The 20,018-nt window shown below is 36.8% G+C and overlaps 1 protein-coding gene across 6 annotated transcripts in view; it reads right to left on the minus strand.

Annotated features, from left to right (window-relative positions):
• The window catches only part of PRUNE2 (prune homolog 2 with BCH domain), a 104,741-nt gene extending 85,987 nt beyond the window's left edge, over positions 1–18,754 (minus strand). For all 6 annotated transcript variants that reach the window (XM_032214599.1, XM_032214601.1, XM_032214600.1 and 3 more), the window contains exon 1: positions 18,530–18,754. The gene's annotated coding sequence lies outside the window, so the exon portion shown is untranslated. The remainder of the gene's footprint in view (positions 1–18,529) is intronic.
• Positions 18,755–20,018: the final 1,264 nt, after the last annotated feature.

Raw genomic sequence — 20,018 nt, forward strand, 5'->3', positions numbered from 1 at the left:
AAAAAAAAAAAAGATTAGCCTAAGGAAACAGGAAAGTGTGAGGAAAAAATACATGATTGTTCTATTTTGTCTTTCTTTGATATAAGAGGAAGGGAAGGAGAAATTATTTCAGACTTACAAGAATGTAGCCTATATCTATAGGGTCCTAGTATTTCTTCCAATGTCTGTTTCCAGATCTGGTCTATTTCAAATTGTTGCCATGGGGTGAATGAATTAGCAAAATGCAAGAGAGAAGGGTCAAAAAGAAATCTGACTTTTGGCAAGTCCCTCATGGATCATACTCTCACAGTGAGACAACCTCACCCACTTTAATCTATTTACTAAACTGTTGTTGGTATATGTACCTACACACACTTTTTTCTGATTTCTTGTCTTGGTGTAGTTTTCAGTTGTTTGTAGAACTGTAAGACATGATTGATTCTATAGAAGACAGCAAGAAAAATAATCAATTTACATAGATAACTGTGGACTAGCTGAATTTTTTTTTCCAGCCTTCCAGGGATGGGCTTCATAAATTTTAGCAACGGGTTCTCTGCCTGGTTGGGTGGGTGTGGCCATGGTGGGCATGGCCTAGTTGGCCTCTTGCACCACAGCGGGGGGGGGGAGTGTTTGCTCTCCCTGGGCTTGGAAGGCTTTTCTCGAGTCTCTGGGAGGGCAAAAATGGCCTCCCCGGGTTCCAGAGCTGATAGCTGGAAACGTGCCCATTTCTGAACTTCCTGGAGGCCCACTTTTCACCCTCCCCAGGCTCTGGAGGCTTTCATTAAGCCTCCAGGAGGACAAAAGTGGCCAATCCCAAGCTCTGGAGGCCCCCCAAAGCTTGTAAACGGGCCCATTTCTGGCCTTGTGGAACTTCTGGGAGGCCCATTTTTCAACCTCCCCAGGCTCCGTGCAGGCCCTGTACTTACCTGGCATCACAGGAGTCACCTGTGGAGACTCCTGGGAGGGGCAGGGTGGGGTGGGAGGGGTGGGTTGGGTGGGGCTAGCCAGAGGTGGGATTTGCAGGTTCACAGAACTGGGCAGATCCTTAGCTAGAGGATCGCCTGAACCCATGAGAACCCACAACAGCCCACCCCTGCGGCCTTCTTCAATTAGTTAGATGTTGCATTCCACACTAGTACCACATTCTAAAACTTGGAAGAGTTGCCAACTGAATATAATATAAACACTCTCATAATGCATACAATCATCAAGTGCCAGCTTTTAGAGATAGGCCAAGTAGGCCCTTTTTGTACCAAATAAGGACTGTTCTCTTTTTCACGCCTCCTCCTTTCCTTGCTTTAACTGCACTGCACTTCTTCAGGGTATCTACGCATTCTTCTAAAGCAGACCTACACAACGTGTGTCAAGCAGCCTGCAATATTTTTTTTTGAAACTCAATCAATCCACTACTGCCAAATGTCACCATTGCAAAGGATCTGCTGCCATTGCCTAGGCTTTCATAACTCCCTCCATCCTGAAGACATGCTGCAAAGCACCTCCAGTGTTTCCAGTTCTCACCGACACCAACACTGCCAGCAACAATACTGTTGCCTCTTCACTACCCTCTGAATAACTGATTGGCATGCCAACTCTTCTTTTGTGGCCAGTAAACATTTTAATGTAGCAATGTGACCCTTTCCCCTCTATGAATTGTGCTGGCCTGCTGTATATCAAGTCATTGGCGCTGAACCAAATTTCCTTGGTATATGGATCTGGTGTTTTACTTGTTAATGCGTTTTGGCTTAAACAAAAATGATTGCCTTTGAAGCGTTAAAGCAACAAAACTGCTTTCTCTTTTGCAAGTAGCATAGAATACTTGATTATTAGAATCAGCAAACAATCCCTGAATTAACTGAGCCTTCTTTCTAAAATATTAAGCAGGAATATTAATAATTAAAGGACATTTGCATCATGGGAATTCTATATGTAACCAGTTCATAGCAATTTAATATCTATTTTAGAACAATAAATGTTGGCCAATGGACAGGAAAATCATGTATCAGAATCCACTATCCTATCTCATCATTCTGCTGGAGCTTTTGGAAGCATCTGTCAGAAGAGAATATTGATTGTGTTTATTCTTGTATTTGATTATTAAATTTTAATCTCCATTTTTGCTCTAAATCTAAATTCTGTTACCTTTTCCCCCAAACTCTTTTTTAAAACTCATCTCTAAAAATGGTACGTGAAAAAGAAAGTGGTGCTTAGCCCAAAACTGTTTGCTCATCCCAATTCAATGGCTACTATCCTCAGTTGCACTAGGGATTGTAATTCTGAATAAAAATAGTATGTAATAGAGCAGCCACAGGAAACAGCAGATCTTAGCTAAGAGAAACTGAAAAATGATGTAAAATCTTGCAGAAAGGTGACCAGAAGGAAATAAAGTGCAATTGATCACACAAGTCAAAAACATGTCTTTTGTTTCTCCAGAGAGCAAGACATTGGATAATGTCTTTATTACTGAAGTTGCAGGAAAACAGATCACAACTGAATGTGAGGAAAAGCTTCCCAACAGGAACAGAGATTTGACTGTAAAAACAATTACAGAAGGATTTGCTTAATTGTCTGGCAATAGACGTATTCAGAGACTAGACAAATAGCTGTCAGAGATATTTTATTCTGGATTCCTGCTTTGAGCAAGAATTGGATTTGGTAGCCTAAATCCGTCCTGGTTTCATTCTATTTCATTAAAAAAGTTGTTTTTTTCTTTTTTAAAAATAAGAAAGTTCTAAGTTAATAAGGATAGTTAAAATAATTATTCTTGAAATTAACTGGAAAAATTCCAGTCAGCATTACCACAGGAGAGCATGAGATAAACATCATGAAACCACAGCAAGACAGTAACACGACTACACATTTTGCCTTAAAAATGGGCTGATGATGAAATAGGGAAGATCTACTCTAAAAATGATAATTAATAGAGGAAAGTAGAATACAAAAAATGAGGAAGTAATATGTGGCATTTTAGAACTCTATAGTCAGGTTTTGATCAAGAGAATCATAATGAAAGTTGAAATAGCCTATATGTCAGTCAGTAGAACTTTTTCACAACATTATACACATAAACCTCAAACTTAAAAAGCACTACAATTTTTTCCTAAGAAATCAAGCATATAACTCAGCCAGTCTTCTACAAAAACGTTATTAACTTTACTCATAATCTTTCTAACAATCATTGAAGCCTCTGAAAGCCTCTGAATCTAAATATGATAAATTCATATGGATATGATACATTCATAGCAATATGAAGGTAACCATATTGCTGGAGGTTTATTTCAGTTTTCCATTGTTTCTGCTTTGAAATACTAAATATTTTTAATACCGATATGGAGGCTATTGGTCTCACCTAAGGTCCCAAGACTTTACATGTTCTTCTGCACTTGCAACTAACCATAGATGTGTCTTTCATATCTATTACTAGCATAATTATTTCACCAAAACTCTTATGTCAAGACCTTTAAAAATGTGGCTACTTTGCTTTTCCATTAAATGCTTTAAAAAGAACTGGAATGAATTTTAGTTCATTGCAGACTGTTAGCATTTTTAAAACACAGTTGTCTACACTACGTAAGTTCATAATCACATTTAAAATTAAGTGATCTGTGCCACCAGCATATTAAAATATATGATAACAGATACAAGTCAGCATTTTTCAATACCATATGCTTGTAAATCTTATTCTACAGGGAACCAATTAAAAGTATGAAAAATTTGAAACAACAAACATATGGAGCAAGACAGAGCAACTTATCTTGTCACCATGCTGCTTGCTCAGTACCTTGACCAGGGAACTGATAGAATTGTATTATGGCAGAATTGACTGTTAGTTTAATAAAACCAATTTAAAAGCAATATATAGCCTTTATTTAGAATCCTGGTTCTCGGATCGCTATATTTTATGGGCTGATACTGATATAATATGTAATATCAACTAATATGATGCTATATGGGGACAGGACCCTTATAGCATCATTTATCTTTCTTTCATGTGACTTCTTAATTTTTTTCTCCAAGGGTTGTTCTCTAGCATATAATCTAAAGTAAAGTGAATATTATTTTCAATCCATTACATAGTAAAGAGGCATGAAATCAAATATAAAAGGAATATTTGAATTGCCGCAACATAAAGAAAAGATAACAATTTATATTTTAGGCATATGTAAAAATTGTAATTGGGGCAGACTGAATGTATGACTGATGATAGTGATTCTTTCTAGAAACATGAATAAATGGAATAGAAGACATACATTGTACTCTACGACATATGAGGTAAGGACTGTGATGCTAATCAAATAAAGATCAATCTAAAGACCAGTAAGGGAGACAAATAGTATAAGCCCAGTAAAGCATTATAAGAATGTTTTGCAATTCATGGTGCCTCTCATTAGTAGACATTTCTGGTTACCCAGATTCAGCTTATGCCAAGATGCACAGAAGATTTGTCAAACTTTGATGGGCCAACATCCTGCAATGCATTCTATGCAAGTATAATTCATTCAAATTTTACATATTTTTACTTCATTGGTATTAATAGCTTTAATTTGTTGTAATTTTAGATATTATCATGTTTCATATAATTTTAGGATTTACATTATTATTTAATATAGGCTGTATCTCACATACAGATGTTAATTATGAACGAAGGCAAATATATCTGTTGCAGTATCCAATCGGGGTCAGTCACCGGCACCAGAGGTTTTGTCTTCTGAGGTTTTAGATTCAGGATGCTAGAGCCCATCTTTAGGAAACTTTTTTGTGTGTTCTCGACTGTTCTCTGGGTGTGGTATTTATATGGTGGCTGTTGTATGTAGTGTTTTAGATGTAGATTGGGGTGTTTAGATATAGATTGAGGAGTGCTCCAGCATGAGTCCAAAAGCTTGGAAGACAAAACCTCTGGTCCCAATGACCAACACAGACTGGATCCTGCAGATGTTAATTATGTTGTTTTATAAATGTATTTTTAACTCTGTTAAATTTTGTTCTGTTCTGTACTGGTCTTTGACCACAAAAAATTGAAATTGAATTTATATCTCATTTAGCTCTTCTGTTTAATTTTCTACTAGCCTGAATATTAAAGATTCTCAGAAAAACTGGCTTCGAGGGAGGAGCTGCCGCCGTCGGGAGCTCAACAAAGCTCCTGCCAGGACTCTGGTTCGTATATCTCATAAGATCTATAGATATCTCCCCTTTCTGGCAGAAAGGGGCAGAGAGGAGGTCAGTCGTTAGGATCTCTTTGTAATTCATAGCTTTTCTTTTTGCTGTGAATGGAGAAGAGGTTCAACATTAGCTGAGCCTTTACTCCGGCCAGTTTTCCCGCGCTGCCTTTTTTGCAGCCTAGGCAGATTGCCTCCCCCCCCAGGACAAAGCTAAGCTATTTAAAAGCCAATCCGGGCGGGGACCATTCCCGAGGAATTTCATCTATTACTATTTAAAATACCAGCTTCAATTTCGCAAAAGGCTCCCTTTCTTTTTTAGCTGCGTCACAAGATGGCGATCTCGTAGCTTTTGTGTTTGATCTGACGTAGCTAGTTGACCCTACCCTCCTGAAGGCTTCTCCGTACTAATTGCTAAAAGATTAACTGAGGGGAGCACAGACTTTGATTTTTGGCTCGCTTGATTGCTTGTCTTTTATTTTTATTCTGGAATGGCTCCCAAACCTAAACAGAAGCGCTTCCTTAATAACATATCTCCAAAAACTGCTATGAAGTCGCTACCCTTGTCTCCTACACCCTCCACGGGAGATTTGCTAACACAAGAATTCCTTCTCAAAACGCTTAATGATTTCAGACAGGAGATTAATACACTGATATCGGATTTATGTGATCAATTTGATGCTAAAATTGCTCAGGCAAAGCAGGATATGATCGGAGTAATGACAGTCATGACAGATTATATTGCTGAAACGGAGGACAAATTGGAACTTTGGAAGAAACTAACCTTAATCTGATATCAAAAATTCAAACGTTAGAACAGGAAATTGAATCTGCCCAAAAAGAACTTGTCATGATAAATTATAACAAGACTGCCTTTGCTATACGAGTTAGAGGACTGCGTGAAAACCAACAGGAGAATTTGAAACAGACATTCTTTGAGGCTTTCAGTCGCTTGGTGGGAAGTCCGGGACTTAACTTTGATTGGCAGATTCAAAGAATTTACCGCCAGAATTCCTGGGTAGCAAAACAGCGACAGCTTCCGAGGGACATAATAATATACTTTACTACAAGGGAATCTAGAAATGAGATAATACAGAGGCTTTACGGAAAGAGGTTGATAATTGATGGGGAGGACTTGATTGTTTTTAAAGAGATACCATTTCAAATATTAAGAACAAGAAGACAGTACGCTTTCTTAACCGAAGAACTCAGAAACTCTCAGATTCCATACAAATGGGAAGTCCCAGCTGGTATTACAGTTACATTTGGCAACCAAAAACACCGCATTAACTCTGTTTGTGAAGCCCGAAAATTTTACTACGAGACCCTGAAGCGGGACTTCCTGATTCATCGGATCTGGGGAGAGGCAAGGAGAAGGAGAAGACAAACAGCTGAGGACACGTGGCTACAAGGCGGAGGGTGTTGTTTTTCTCTTCCGGAAGGGCAGAAGACTAAAGAATAAAGACTAAGCGATGTTTTAAAGTTTTATGATTTCCGTCTGGGATAAAATGGAAAAGTGGCATATCGATGATGAGACATGGAGACTGAAAGAAGCGTTGCTGATTGTGGACATATATTGTACAGAAGTTTTGTCTGAACTCTAACTCAAATTGTGCATGAACTATTTTCTTAGGCGAGGAGAGCGGAAATTGTGATCTTGTTGAGTTGCGGTTTGGGACGAACGGAGTTGGGAGGTGCGCGGGAGAGGGAAGGGCAGCGAAAGTTTTCTTTTTTCTTTTTGGCTTTACTTTTATCTTATTTTTTAATTTTAAAGTTAGCTGGCCTTATTATACTCAAATGCTTGTTAAAGAATTATGCGGCATGGACCTGCGAAGCCGTAAGGGGGTTAGGGAGGGGGGATTATAGGGGGGAGGGTGGAGGGTGGAATTACAGTTTCAATCTTTAGAACAATAAGAATTCACTTGTGTACTGCGGCTCGTTTTTCTTTTTTTTTCTTTTTTTCTTTTCTACTTTTATTGTAAAAACAATTGAATTGTATGGATACACCAAAGTGAGGAGAAGAGGGAAAGAGAAGGGAGAAGTAAAGAGGGAGTGAGAGGGAATGTAAGGAGGGTGAAATGGAGGGAGGGGGAGATGTCTGAGGGGGTAGGGAAGTAGAAGAGGGGAATGCTGGAGGGGTGAAAGGAAAGTTGGAGGGGGAGAAGAGAGGGTGTATGGGGGAATGAAGTGTTATGTTGGGTTTTTTTTTTTCCTTTTTTTCTTTTTTTTTATGCACAGTATATAAGTGATTGTATAAATGAAAATGAAATAAAGATATATATAACAAAAAAAAAAAGATTCTCAGAAAGATTCTACATATCAGTGTGATCTGCTTCAAATATGCTTTGGGAAACAGATTTCTTAAGCTATTATGTATGAATTGTTTGTTTTGAAGGTTAGGGCTTCTATATTTCAAGATGAATATCTTTCATTGCAAGAGAAAGTAAATGTGACATCCAGTCACTTCTTACATTAATTACAGATGGTATTCATTCTAGGCCTCAGGGGACCATCGCTTCAACATTACTTTCTGTTAAAAGAGACAGTCAGCTAACCCTACATGTATTATCTAGTTGCCTCTGATTCACTTCTTAATGACATCCTCATTAATCTCAAAGTTTGCAAATATACATATTAATGTGTCAGGAAATAAATCTAAGGGAGGCTCATTTTCTCCTTTTTTTGTAAGTATAATCTCTTTTGAGTATATTTGATACAAGTTGTCTGTTATGGAAAGAGTAATCTATGCTATTTATCTGGTTATGTTAGTTTAATGCTAGAAAATCAATAATTGTTTCAAGAATTCTACAAGACATACGTTAAGGAATTAACTGGCAATATATAATATGTATAAAATTAAGGAATAATTTTAAATTTCCATTAAAATAATGGAAGTTTAAGAATTAGAATCTGAATTGAGATAATACAGAAATATTTTTCACCCTCTCTCATTCAGTGAAAATCGTCATCAAATAGATTAAAACAAAATACATTTTATTTCAATTAGTTCAGCAATTTTGGGCACATAATTTCATTCTGACTTTCTTTCATAAAATACAAAAATGTCAACATTGAATATACATGGAGAAAAAACAGTTTTGTTGTGTACTTGATTAGATATGCTATGCCATTCCAAATTATTATTAAATTACTAAATATTTATTCAATGGTAAACTACCATTAGAAAAAATGGCATACCACCAATTTGATGAAAAACATGCCAGTACATCTACTTTTTCTTGCACTCTTGATCCCAAATTCATTTCTTTGTATTATAGAAAAACATATGGATTGCAAAAAATAAAAGCAAATATTAAAACTCTGCTTTGATTATATTGGAGAAATGGCACGCACTATATGGTATGATAAGGAAAGCAATCAAATGTTATAGAAGAGTCATTATTCCACTATCAATAGTCAGTAAAATGAAGGCTCTATTTCCTTTTACAGAGCTATTCTGTTGCATGGCTAAGAATGAATTAGCACAATTTAGATCATTACAGAAGAGCCATTAGACTTGCAAGGCCAGTAATCTGCATTTTAAAAGAGATTCAAGCTCTTATGTTAGATTAAATCAATAATGTACATTGTAAATTCTCAAAACTTAGATGGCATTCAATGATTTTCTCTTCAAGGAAGATCCAAATTGTAGCAAGTGGAAGGCAGAAGTTAATATTTTACATTTATCCATAAAATTACAAAGGGCTACATTTAGTATGACACCATGGCTTTAGTAAGACCTATTGAGAAAAAAATATATTCAGAATTTTCTGAGAAATTGTTATCTAAGTTCAGCTCTTGAAAAGCACAATCATTTCTAATAACAATGTAATACTATAAAATTTTATCAGCTAAGAAGTATTTTTATTTAATTTATTTAATTTGAATATTATTAAATAGCAGTAGAATTTTAAACTATTGGGCTAAGAACACATAGCAATTATCCTACAACAATAAGAGTATTACTATATAGTGCACTTTATCTCTGTATATTTCAGTTTGCCCAAATGCCTAAAGTAGATTCCAACCTTTTCCTTCCTTTTAATTTCTGTTTAGTAGGGCAACCCTACCTGGGCTCCAAAAATCCTGAAAATTGCTATTTACTAGATTTACTAGATTTGTTGCAGTTTAGCTACAACTATACAGCTAAAATCGAATTGCACCAGAAAGACACATCCAAAGGCACATGCCATTGGAAATAATTCATGAGCAAACTCAAATTAGCAAGAGGTTTTATTCCTTTTTGCAAGACCTTGCACAAGAGGAAACTCCATTAAATTGTGTCCCTAACTTTTAACTATTTTGTGTTATGAATACTGGATTAGGTTTCAGTTACTGGAGAATTAAGACATTGCACTAAGTTTGGTAAAAACCAGTTTAAATTCCATCATTAGCCAAGGAGAACTCATTGACTTTATGCCAGTCCTCTACCAATCAACAACATACAATTAGGGGGACTAGAGGCTAAAACATATAAAGAATGGTTGCAGGAACTTTAATGAAAAGAAGGACTAGGGGAGAGATGATAGGAGTATTCCAGTATCTCAGGGTTGCCAACAAAGAGAGGAAGTCAAAACTATCTCCAAAGCATCTGAGGGTAGGACAAGAAGCAATGGGTGGAAACTAATCAAGGAGAAAAGCAACTTAGTACTGAGGAGAAATTTCCTGACAGTTAGAACAATTAATCAGTGGAACAGCTTGCCTCCAGAAGTTGTGAATGCCCCAACACTGGAAGTCTTTAAGAAGATGCTGGATAGCCATTTGTCTGAAATGGTATAGGATTTCCTGCCTAGGCAGGGGGTTGGACTAGAAGACCTCCAAGGTCCCTTCCAGCTGCACTGGCTACCGATCGGTCTCCGGATACGCTTCAAAGTGCTAGTCGTAACTTATAAAGCCCTTCATGGTATTGGACCTGGGTACTTGAGAGACCGCCTGCTGCCAATTACCTCCCATAGACCCGTTAGATCGCACAGGGTCGGCCTCCTCTGGGTTCCGTCTACCAGCCAATGCCATCTGGCTACCACCCGGGGGAGGGCCTTCTCTGTAGCAGCTCTGGCCCTTTGGAATGAACTCCCCGCAGAAACTCGGACCCTCACCTCTCTCCAGGCCTTTCGGAAAGCTGTCAAAACCTGGCTGTGCCGGCAGGCCTGGGGTTGATGAGTTCTCCTCCCCTCTCGACTTTTATGGCTGTATGACTCTTGTGTATTTTAATTACGTGTATTGTGTTTGTATCCCCTTTTCCCCTTTTGAGTTGTTCGCCGCCCTGAGTCCCTCCCGGAGAAGGGCGGCATACAAATAAACTAAATCTAATCTAATCTAATCTAATCTAACTCTGGTATTGTATTGTATTGTATTGTATTGTATTGTATTGTATTGTATTGTATTGTATTGTATGTCAGGGCCTTGTCATGTCTGTTTCTAGTTTTAAACAGACTAGAAGACCTCCAAGGTCCCTTCCGACTCTGTTATTCTATATTCTATATTGTTGGGGACTTAACCAAAGGGAGAGCTCAGTGATATAAATCTAATGAACAAACAGAAAAAACACTCACCACTCTTTTTCCTCTTCTCTAATTGCATATCAACAAGAAAATCATTATTGAAAAGTAAGATAATACACTATATTTATTCCTGGGCCACAACTGGTATATTTCAAAGGACTTAACATGCATTTGTTTTTATGCTGTACTGTAAACTGTTTTCTAACATGATATATAATAAATTAATTGTCAGATTATGTAGTGAAACTGGCCTTTTTGTTATTGAGGATGTGATTCTTGGATTTTAACAGATCTTGTATATTGTAAGACTCCAAATCACTTTTTTTTAAAAGTATTAATATCCTAATATTTTCTGCCATTATCTTTATTCAAGACATTTGTCCTCCCACTATAAAGAAGTTAAACAGAATGCAAGTTGTTCCACTGATTAATTGTTCTCTCTTCCAGGAAATTTCTCCTTAGTTCTAGGTTGCTTCTTTTCCTTGATTAGTTTCCATCTATTGTTTCTTGTCCTGTCTTCAGGTGCTTTGGAGAATAACATCTTATAATCACAGTAATTAACAGCTAAATATTTTGCCTAGCTGTTCCACAAAGGAAAACCAATTTCTGACAAATGGGACTATATGCTATATTTCTGCAAATTACTTTTGAGAGTCTAATAGAAATAATGCAACATGACAAAACAATTCAGGAAGGGAATTCCCTGAAACTAAATGGGGTTTTTAGTCACAAATAGATTAAAATAAAAGGCACATTAATGTTCTCTTCAGGGGCATTCAGTATTAAATCATTCACAAACTGGATGTTAAATAGAAGCTACTATAACTTCAGAGTGGTTAGCTGACTAATTAAAATCTAATCATCAATCAAAGTGCAAAAAATATGCATTTTATCTTGCATGTTTTAAAATTGTGCAGGTGGCAGCAATGTTTAAACACAGCTGTATTTTTGAATCATTTATGCAGAAGAGAGAGTTGTTTGAGAACTTATGAAAATATTTTTTCATGTTATCTTCAACATGTCATTTCATTGAAATAATAAAATACAAGTAAAAACATCATCTCTACTATTTTACCTTCGTTCTTTGATCTATATGTACTGTCTTCAGAACAATGTTTTCCAAACCAAGTTTGAATGGTTTCTTAAGAACAATTAAGATTTTCATATCAGTTATATAATACTAATAATTACATTAGTTGCATTTTTATTAAACTAAGTGTATTATCTATGGCATTCTAAGCTCACCCCATTGGTTAAAAACGTTCATCCATGGAACCACTACAAGTTAAATGTAAATGGATTCAACACTGAATCACCTTAATTCATCTTAAACTAAAAGAAGCTTGAAAAATATACTTTTCATTTAATTATCAATAAGTTGATAATGAGCCAAATGAACAGAGTAGCTACAACAATCTTGTTTCTAAGAAGACAATAAGTCTTCTAAGATATCAATAGTTTCTTAAAATAGAAGGTTAAAAGCTGATTTTGCAGAATTTTTAATTAAATATTTAGTATCCAAATTAGCAGAACATTTACATGGGATCACCAGTTTTTAGCCATTGCTTCTGAAGATTTATAGCAAGAATATTTTAGAGTGCTCAACATGCCAGGGAAGCATGCAATAAATCTACTGTGTAATCTCTGTGCCTTCTAATCAACAGTTTGACTTGCAACATATAATTAGGCACTATGTATAACTCTGATCATAATATTAAGATAAATATTTCATTCAATTATTGTTGCTATTTTTTCTGACCAATCCCTGAATGCATAGTATTTTATTAAGAAATTGGATCTGTAGAGAACCAACTCAGAATTAAAGAAATACTTTCAATCTTTATTGCATATCCAGAACTGTTTTGAATAAAGGAAACATCAATTAGATTCAACAATATGCGATGAATGAATTGATTTCATGGAATCAATTCACTCATGCATATCAGCTTTAGCTACATAACTAGCTACATTCCCCTCATGAGAGGTAATCAAGGTCACCCTCCTTTATCCTATTTTATATATAAATACTTACAATACTGGAATGATACCACTTTGGGCCAAGAACAGCCCCAATAGAGACTCATTTCAACTCTATCGTTTCCCCACTTCTGCCACACTTCAAACAAAATCATAACATGAACTGATGTGATAATGTGTTGTTCATTGGATCACGCCTGTACCACTTAATACTGGTAATATGTTAAATTAATAACTCACATGTACATACCAATACTCATATTTTAATCCAAGAACACTGGTAGAGTTAACATGTGTATTCTTATAAACATGTCCAATTTTTATAAGTATACTAGGCTTTTATACAAAAGTCATGTTCAACATGAAATCTTCTGATTATTTCCAAGAAACAAAAATTTATATCAATTAGTAGTATGATGATAGAGATAATATACTTCCAGTTTCTGAAAAGTCTTGTTTTAAGCCCAGTTAAATGTGGCAATATATTTTTGTGCTTGCTATCTAGATAGCCAGGAGTGTTAGATTATTATAGTTAGAAATTGTCTATTTTACAATAATGTATATCCTATATATTTCTCCAATATACCCTCCTTCATCTGGGATAGTCTTCTAACCTTATTAAATTGGCTGCATAATGGCATTTCTTTTATGTAAAAATAAAAAGACATAAAGCTGATAAAAATATAGGTGCATACATAGTTCACATATAAGATGTTAGAAATAAATACATGGAGTTTTTACTGGAATTTTTAAATCATATAATACATTATGGAGTATAGACTTGTATGATGCTAAAGGTTCTCAAATTAATATCAGATTTCTATGAAGCTGAAAACTTTTAACAAATTATTCTCTTTAAAAATATGAGACACACCTATAAAAGTAGTCCTTGAGCTATGATGAGTCTCTTAACAAATGTTCAGTTACAACAGACACCCCAAAATTACATTCAATTCTACTTTAAAGTTACAAAGGCTACAGCATCCCTGTGGTCAATTACCCTTATAACCAACCATAGGGATTCTGGAGCCACTCCTCACATCTCCCCCATCCTATGCTGGACCCCACAGTGCTTGGGTCTGCTCCCCACACACCCATCACATTTCCCTTTTGAAGTTCTCTGGAACTTCATGTTAGGAACATGTTCCTGGGCCACACAGTGGCAACCAGAATACATCCGCCATTTTGTCCTACTCCTGTGTGAAATGAAAATGGTGGTTGACAAACGAACAGTTTCATTTTTATTTCTTCACAAGGTCTGCACAGTGCTGAAGAAACTTTTGAATTCCCCAAAAAATCTTCTGCAGTACTGTGCAAATCTTGTTAAGGCAGCAAAACTAAGCAGTTTGTCTCTAGGCTATGGGATGGTGATTTAAATGTGGCTACTATTTGTGGGTGGGCATAGAGGTGGCCAGTTCTGGAACCATACCCTGCAACTATGCAAAGCCATAGTTGCAGTGTGTGAGATAATCCACCACAGGTTGAAATATCTTCAATATGCTGATGATACTCAACTCTATATTTCTACCCTGATGATCCAAGTGATGTTATTGCTGCCCTTCTCTTGATGGCTGGAGACCGTGGGGCCCTGGATGAGGGAAAAACAGGCTTCGACTGAACCTTAGCAAGACTGAATGGCTTTGGATGGATGGAACCCCAAGATTTGGGATTTGGACATCTTTAGTTCTGGATGGGATGGCACTACCCTAGACAGATACAGTCTGCTTCTTGGAGTTCTTCTTGATGAATCCAAGAGCAGTGGCAGTTGTGGCTAGGACAGCCTTTGCACAACTTCAGATTTAGCACCAGTTGTGGTCTCTCCTGGATCAAGAGTCCCTGCTCTCGGACATTCAAGCCCTATTTAACTTGTGTTTGGACTATTGCAACACACTCTACATGGGGCTACTATCGAAAAGCATTTGGAAACTACAAGTGGTGCAAGTGCAGTGGCATGGGAAGTTTTGGGAGCCCCAAGAGTAGCCCATGTCACATCACTGCTCCATGAGTGCACTGACTGCTGGTTTTCTTTCCGGGTGCAATTCAAGGTGTTGGTAATCACCTTTAAAGCCATTCTTGGAATGGGTCCAGGTAGTTTGAGGGACCATCTCATCCTAATGGGATTGGCCTGCCTCACCCATGACAGCAGGGAAGGCCTGCTGTGGGCTCCATTGGCCAGGGTATTCCATGGATGGGGTCCAGTAGAATTTTGCTCCTGCCCTTTAGAACATCTTGTCCTGCAGAGTGAAGTCAACTGCACCTTCTGCAAAAGTTTAAAAACATGGCTCTGCAGTTGGTTTGGGGGATCTAATTGGGGGGGGGACTTTACATTGGGATGATTAACAGATTAATAACAGATTCCACCTCCCCCCTTCTGCTCATCCTACTCCCTCCATTCCCATCTTTTATATAGGGTTGAGCAATTATATTTTGCTGTACTTTATTCTATTCTGTATGGGTTTTATATAATTTTATCTTTTTATATTGTAAGCCACCCATAGTTACCCAGTGGTAAATGGGGAGGCCAATAAATTTAATAAATAAAACAATAAAATAAGAACAAACAAGCCATTCCAATGCTCTAGAAAGCTTGGAGCTCTTCAAAGGGTGAGTAGGTGGATGTTTGACCTGGTGAGGTAGGATTGAGGCCTAAGGACTCAGAGAACTAGTGGGACCCAGGGGGTGGGAAGCAGAGTACAGGGCATCTCAGGAGATGGAGGAAACCTTGGGCAGGCCAGAGCAGACAGGCCTGTGCCTGTGCTAGGCTTTTAATGGCTTCCCCCATCCCAAGACACCCTATGCTCCACTTAATAACCCACGTGTTCATTTAACAATTCATTGGGACAGCAGGGATGAGGGGGGGTTCATTAGATGCTTCACCTAATGACCATTATGTTAGATGCTTCACCTAATGCCCATTGCAACATAGGCTTCATTATGGTCATGTCTCAAGCAGTTGGTTTGTTTACTGGATTTATATGCCGCCCTTCTCCCAAGGACTCAGGGCGGCGTACAACATTTAAAAAAACACATATTACAAAAGTTAAAAAAATTAGAGTATCCAAAAAACAAACCCAATTAAGATTAACAATAACATTTTAAAAAATCGATTAAAATTAACAATAATCAATCATTTAGTCTCTCGAGAGTGGGCGGCATACAAACCCTATAAATAAATAAATTTTATTTAGTTCAGCCAGGCCGGCTTGCTGGAAAAGCCAACTTTTTAGAGCGTGTTGGAAGGACCGGAGGTCGGGGATTATACGAAGCTCTGGGGGCAGCTCATTCCAGAGGGAGGGAGTACCTGTATAGACCATAATATGACAGATAGCATCAGTGACATGATTCTCAGTGTTTTTATATGGTCCAAATATCTCAAGCTCACTAAATCTCACAAAATGAGATTTAGCTATGGCTCTTTGTCTTTTATAATATTGACTATTATCTATTTATAGATTCATTTGATTAACATGCCCACATACAAAGTAGTCAGCAGTCTCATTGAATATCAGATGGCTCGGTCTTGTTTTATCAATGTAAGCTACTTTAGAGTCAGTGAAATTGTGTGACATACCAATTTTTGGTAATAAATATATAAAATGCAATGTTGTTCATTGGTGCCAGGCATCAAAAATATTGCTAATCCATGCTATTAAAGATTATTTACATATGCATACTTAAAAATTGCCAATTTGAATTTTCCCACCAAGTAGCAAATAAATTTTCCACAATTGTTTCTTCCCTCTGTGAAATTCTTAGCGCAGGTAACTATATTGTTTTCTGTTTGACATTAGGAAATGTCTATACTCTTCATCCATTCTTTGAATTATCAAAGCCTAATTTTATTTGGCTACTTTTAGATTTTATTCATTATATTATATTTATAATTATAACATATACAGTGGATTCCCTGGCTGACTAACTACCTAGCCCCTGAAAATAAGCAGGCAATTGCCTGGCAAATATCAAATGAGACATCACTATGGACTTCTAGCATTGTAAACCAAAGTAAAAACTTTTAAAACATTAAAAAAGGTAGCTGAAAACAATTCAGGTCCTGTTGCCACAAATCTGTCACTAAGAGTTGAGTTTAATTCAAGGGCATCTTTACCTTTAGGTTAAAAAACCTTACTGTATCTTACAAAGTAAGCTATTAATTATGAAAGCTTTTGCTTCAATCAATAAATGCTCTTCTGTAATTCCATTGCACTTTTTGATTCTTGCTGAACAAACAAATTCAGCAACTCATCTGGAATTTATCCTTTAGCACAATTTGCTTACTTAAGAATCTATAGGGGTTGTATTTTATATTCATTGTTGTTAGCAATTCCAAAGAGAAGCTTATAATACATATTAGCCACGTTTGAAAAAATGATAAAATATTTCAGCTATGCACAAAGTGTTACAAGTGCAGCAAGCATAGATACTCATGGTAAGTCAAGGAGAGCACTACAATTTCCCATTCAGGCTACTTCTACTAATATAACTAAGTCATCATCAGATGTGCTGATCTGTGCCACCTTCTAATTCTCATCTAAGGCTAGATGAGCAAGATAAGATCTTAACAGAACTTTAAAAATGTAATTCAACATTCTTAATGTTCAATTTCTGCTACAATAGTATAATGTTAATTTTATAATTTGAGTGCTTGTGTTCTGGTTCTAGAGTTAAAAGAAAGTCCTCAATTATTCATGCTTTCTGTGCTTGTCATCAGATTTTGCTCTATTTTGCTTTGAAGAGAACTTAAGCAAAAATGAGGTTCAAAAAAAGAGGTATAATATTAGTCACTTTAAGAAATCTTATATAGGACTTTTTCAAATAACTGATATCTGTTTAAAGATATTTAAAAATACAAAAATAAAATGTTTGGTAAAAAACAAATAAAAAGTCTGGAGAAGGCATATAATGCCATTTAATTATATTTGAAATGCTTATTTATTTATTTTTGAATTTATATATTATATAATTTATATTATTGAAGATAGATGTAATATTGTTTATGGTGTTATTTGTAGATATTAATTTTAATGCACTTGAATGTAGTCTAAGAGTAATTTTATTTCAAGTGGCATGAATTTTGATTAATGACCATATGCTAAAACTTTTAAACATAACTTTAAATGTTAGATGACATGCTAAAATGAAGCAGCTCGTGCCTTCTGCCCTTGTAGCCCTTATGTATTGTCAACTCAACTTTCTTTAGAAATATACAGAACCAGATACTGATTTGCACTGCTTTATTGTGTCTACATTACATTTGGTTCATATCAACAGTCATTTTAAGTTAAAGGGATCTCAATGGTGGTGAATTTGTTTTGGTATTCTGATGCTTTCATATTATGACATTGATTGAACTTTCACCTTTTCACTTATTGTTGTTTACTTCCATAATTTTAAACCCACAGAATCAAAAGGGGTTCCATGCACTTTGTAGAGTATTGAACAGATTATCCTGGACACATTTTCCTAAGAGTATACTTAACTTAGTACAGTAGAACTCTTTTCTGAATAAACATGGATTGAATTGTCTTACAAACATAAGCTATCGTTTTCTGTGGTTGACAAAAATTACAGACAGAGAAGCTTGACGGCTCTTCGGGATTCCTGCTAACTACAGACCAAGTTCTTCAAATGAAATGAGTGAGAATTCAGCTATTTGTTGTGTGTGTGGTTTTTTTAAAAAAATAGTCTGGACCTTTGAGAAGTAATGAATTCCATTAATAACACAGGTGTTGCAACCTTCAACATTCTGGTGTCATTGTTAGCTATTTCATATTATTATTCAAAATGCTGATTCATACAAGCTCATCTGGATGTCTTCCAAAACTTTAAAAAACAAAAACGTGCAGGAAAGTGTAGCAAAACAAACTGGTATGGTTTTTAAAAAGTGTTTCCAATACCCTCTTTTTCTGCAGAACTTACCAGCTTGTTTTGGTGCGTTGCAAAAAGTCTTCCATGGTGTTTACTCGGCCTGCGGGTTCTGTTCAGCCAGGGCAAAGTCCCATGCCAGAGCTCTGCACTGCTTCTGTAGGGCGGCTCCTTGCCTCCCAGGCATCGACTGTCCCGCTGCCTTGGCTTCTGCCTCTTCCGCCGCGCGGCTGCTATACGTCTCCCAACAGATCGGCGCTGCCGGTGGACTCCTCTGCCTATTTAGGCAACAAAGTGGATTCGGGTCCCCGCCGGGCAAGGGAGGGGGGCGAGGGGTGGGTGGGCAGAGTTTACATGATTCCACAGGCCGACCGAGCTCTTCCACCAATGGCTGGGACGTTCGGGCGGGCTGACGTCACGCGGACCATTGCTGCAACCATGGACAGCGCCCAAAAGTGAGGCGAAAGACAAGATGCGGAGATCTGCGGCAGAGGGAAGAACCTCTCTCCCTTCGGTCCGCTCGCTCTCCTCCCAGCAGCACTGCAGAGCCCCAATGGGTGTCTGATATGTGGGAACAAGGAGCGAGCTATATCTGGAGCCGGAAAGCTCCACACACACACAAAAAAAAACGTTGTTTACTGTGTTGTGATGATGCACGATTCCTTCCTTGTAATTAGAGTTATGGGTACTGGAAACTTCCGATTGCCAGATGCAGCCCCGACGTCCAAATTTTATCCTGCTTGCTTAGAAGTAAATCCTATGGCCTTCAATGAGGTTTCTAAAGAAATATCCTAAAAATGGTAACATTTTTCTGTAGATTATCATGGCTGTGATGTTTGTCAGCGTGTGTTTATCCTTTGCTGGAACCTAAGTAAACAACATGTCTTACTTTATTTAGTGAAGCATGGCAATAACTTCATATATTTTGGTGTTTTTCACAGATGTCAAGTGTAGAGTATTGTTCAAATCTTTCTAATATACTGCTGTAAAACATACTCCAACGTATTTCATATGCACATACAGCATACATACATAACAGAATGTGCTATTTATACTAGGTATGTACAAAGGCATACTTGGGCATACTAAATTAAAGTTTCTTGAAGGATTCAAGAAAATTTTCTTGAAAATGGGTCCAAATCATAATATCTGGATTGTGATTGGATTTCTCCCCCCCCCCCTGCACTTTGTACTTTTCTTCCAATTCTGGAAACTTGGCTGACTTGCAGAAGGATTCTTCTGCAGGATACTCTGTTAATGGACTAAATCAGAATTAATGCATTGTAGAAATATTTGTTTATTAAAACAGTTCACAAGTTTCACATGTGTACATAATTCATTAACTATTTAGGTACTCTGACTCCACGTGATATTTCTCAAATAATTACATTAAATAAAAATAAGATCTATAAAGAGGTTTCTTTGGCTATTGATAAAAGAGGCGTTAAGCCAGAATATTTTGTACTTTATATAGAATATTCATATTTGTGAAGAAAAAACTTCACTCAATGAATATTGAGATAAATATTGTTTTCCTGTTGCT

This window comes from Thamnophis elegans, chromosome 3 (genome assembly GCF_009769535.1).
Source record: "Thamnophis elegans isolate rThaEle1 chromosome 3, rThaEle1.pri, whole genome shotgun sequence".
Classification (NCBI taxonomy): domain Eukaryota; kingdom Metazoa; phylum Chordata; class Lepidosauria; order Squamata; family Colubridae; genus Thamnophis; species Thamnophis elegans.